At 31.0% G+C, this 3,658-nt stretch overlaps 1 long non-coding RNA gene across 1 annotated transcript; it reads right to left on the bottom strand.

The window, feature by feature from the left end:
* Positions 1 to 243: 243 nt before the first annotated feature.
* LOC145102768 (uncharacterized) lies at positions 244 to 2,609 on the bottom strand. Its single transcript, XR_013706272.1, has 2 exons — positions 822 to 2,609; positions 244 to 705 (listed from the first exon to the last, which is right to left on the bottom strand). It is a non-coding gene; the product is annotated as an uncharacterized LOC145102768 (long non-coding RNA).
* Between the last annotated feature and the right edge of the window lie 1,049 nt (positions 2,610 to 3,658).

A 3,658-nucleotide genomic window follows, 5' to 3' on the forward strand; every position in this document is an offset into this window, starting at 1 on the left:
AATTGACAGACTTAATGGGTTCAGCTCTTAATGTGAATAGATATATGGGGATGTTTCTTCTTGACTTAAAGCTAACAGAAAAGGTCTTAATATGTTAAGTCAAAAATGGTTGCTTTAAACATCCTATATTCCAACAACACTATGATTAAGTAACTATTATGTTGTAATATTAAGATCAGATAAACAGTGATTAATTATAACAAGCTTTATATAAACATTTTTCATAGAAGGATAAAACAGATATTTACTCAGAACCATCTTTATATAAACAACACTTTATCCATACAGACATCTTTACTCATTCCACCTGTATAGGACTTAATGAGGGAAAAAGAAACATACCCTAATACTTGAATTCAATAATTCGCAAATTAGATACAATATTACTTAATGAGAAAAAGAGGCACATAATCAGATACATGGTTATAACCTGCATCTAATTATACAACAAAACACTTGAACACAATTCACATAGCATCATCTAACAACTTAAAGATCAAGGTTGAAAGATTTTATCACCACATTTGCATTTCCACGAAAGGAGATAGTAATTATCTTCCCAATGAGAAGAATCAATGAATTTAGAATGTGGAGGAATAACCAAAGTAGCCTGACATGGTCTGCAATTCACACACTTGTTCACACACCCAGGTGGCCTTGACCCTAAAATTTTCTTGTTTTCTCCCACACTTGATTCATCATCAACTGCCAATTAACCCACAAAATTAACCTAGAATCAACAAAAAGACTCTAAAGATCAAAAACCCATTTGGATTTCTCTATTGTAAACAACTAAAGATCATATTTTTTTTTTGGGTTACCTGATATGGAAAGTGATAATGTGAGAGATAAGAGAAAAAGAACTATAACAAACACCCTGAGGCTAACTGAGTAGTAGGTCCTTGCAGATGCCATCAATAGTTAACAGCTTGAAGGCTTTGGTAGACTAACAGTGAATATAAATAGAAGTGGGAGAGAATGATGAAGGGGAGAGGGGCATGTGAGGAATTAATAATACATGGTCGTGCATGCAGTACTGTATACGGAAACAGTGGAAATTAAAAGGGTGATCTTCAGGGGATTGGGTTACTGTTTGAAGGTGGAAAAGAACAAAAAAAAATGAAAAAAAAAGAACATTTTTGACAGAGAAGTCAAATAAATGTTTGGAGAACAAGGGACAGGTTTCCTAATGTGAATTGATTCGATGAGTGTATTGAAATTTTAAGTCTCTCAAACTCATATTCTTTTTTTTTCCTACTTGAAATTTCACTATTCTTTCTACCTGTTTTTGGGAAAATGTTGCCATTTGATCTGACTAATTTCTTAAATCTTGAGCCATTGTTTCTTGAATTACCAGCATTATCATTGTGATTTGAAATGGTTTTTTGTCTTTTGTTTTCTTGTAGAGTGGTCAAACTACTGTTATCATGCTGCATTTAATGATCTCCCAAATTATTTATTGAGTTTCATCAGCAAATATTGTAAATGTCTTATGGAAAATCTTGAAATTAAGGCCAATTGTACCATTGGTCCAGAAAAGCCCATACCCCAAAAATCATTCTTTGATTACTTCCAGAGATCTATGTTCATAGCATTAAGAATACATAAATGAAGCGTAAGGAAACTTGGATAATTGGAATATATGGCTATGATATGAAGAAGATGCTAAATTCAACATAATTATTGAGAGGAAAGTCAGATTCTTACATTGATTGGGTTTGACGACAAGAATGAAGGTTATCTAAACCGGGCCATAGAATTAAATTCGAAGCGTCATATCATCAAACAGTTGATGTGCACAATTTTGTCCATCTCTTTCTCTGTTCATCTTTTAACCTTTTCTTGGCGATGCAAACAGTTTTTCCCGTTACTCTATCAAACATCATAAGAGTTCAATAAATGTCACATGCAGTGATTCGAACCAAAAAAGTAAGAGCCTCAGGACAACCCATCGCCACAATTGTAAGAGATTTGCCACTTTTAGAATTCAAGAAAATTTTAATGCCAATCATCCATTATTTTATTCGAAAATACTCTTCTATGATACTTTATTGAACAGTATTCTCAAAAAGATGTTCACTGCTCCGACTTCAGTTTGAAATTGTTCACTGCTCCGACTTCAGTTTGAAATGGTTGCCCCTTAAACCATAAAAAGTCTTCTTTCTTCCGTTGATAAGACCTTCCATTGTTCTCGTTTGTCTGCATGTCGCTAGAAAAGGAAAACATAAACAGACATGTATTTTGATGTTGCTGTTCATATCATGCGCATAAAGTCATTTATTTCCAGCAAAAGAGGTTTAACTGATATGGCAATGGCATACGACAGAAGTATTTTCCGGCCGGGTTTGTGTACAATCTCATGTACAAAGTCGATGAACAGTTTGAGAGGGTGGAGTTAGAGAAAAATTCAACGAGACAGCTGATGTTTGTAGTCACAGCTGAAGGTACGTGTATGGACAGTATGGTGGTTGACTGGTTGTGGCAACCACGGCGTGCGATGGTGGCGGGGACACAGCCAGAGGGCAGAGGCCATGCTTAGATTTAGGTAGCCGTGGAGCGTTATTAAACATCTAAGTATTAATCCATTAAACGGGTGATTGAATTAGGAAATTTACTAAACTAACATTCCAAAAGAGTTATTTCAACAAACTGCATTATATACATAATACATTATAGCCCGCGTTAAACGTAGGAAACGTATAAAAAAACATTTAATCGTTTATAGATATTGTAAAACGATAAATATATATAATCATTGAAAAATCTTTTTGTAGACATCATTTTTTATTTTATTAGTTGAACGACTTTCCTCGGCTCATATAGTTATGATATTTATATATTTATAAGCATTTTAATTAGACGTTCCTTGCATAATAATGTTATCTAATTTAAACATATATTGACAACCAATATACCGTTTTTTCTATTGCATTAAATATTGACAACTATTTCATTTATTCAAATAAAGTTATGTAATATAATTTATAAATGTTAAATGTTATATAGATTTAATTTTAATATATCATCAATGGGGATTCTTTTCTAAATCGGTTTATTTTAAATTGATTATAGATATAAATGCTAGCTTTTATGTTTGTTCTTATTTATTTAGTGTTCGTAAGAATTTTGCATTAGTTTTAGCGCAACTTTGAATAATTTTAGTATATCATCAATGTAATTTGATATACCTGTCAATTATATGAAATATCAAATAATGACATTTCATTACTACTGTAATAATTTAGTTTATATATTGTATTTTCACTAATCTTAACGGTCTTATTTTTTCTAATAACCGTAACGCTTTTACTAAATGTACTTTTTACAAATCTCCTAATATCTTATAATTTTTATCTTACTTTATAATTTTTCATAACTATGTTATTTTCAAGATTGACTGCTTTAATTGTGTTTTTTTTTCAGTCCATTCAATTTTATATTTCATTGTACAACATCATCGTTTGTATGTATTCTGAAATTTCACTTTAAAAATGATTAATGTTTACACCTTGATATTAATTTTTTTTAATAAACTCATGTAATAATTATGGAATATATATCTCATTTTAATTAACATTCACTTACTTTATTATATCAAATTCTTCATTAAACAGATATACTTTTGGAAAATAATAATTATAATAGGGCAGCATTATCT

This window comes from Lactuca serriola, chromosome 4 (assembly GCF_051521515.1).
Source record: "Lactuca serriola cultivar US96UC23 chromosome 4, Lser_US96UC23_V15, whole genome shotgun sequence".
Lineage (NCBI taxonomy): Eukaryota > Viridiplantae > Streptophyta > Magnoliopsida > Asterales > Asteraceae > Lactuca > Lactuca serriola.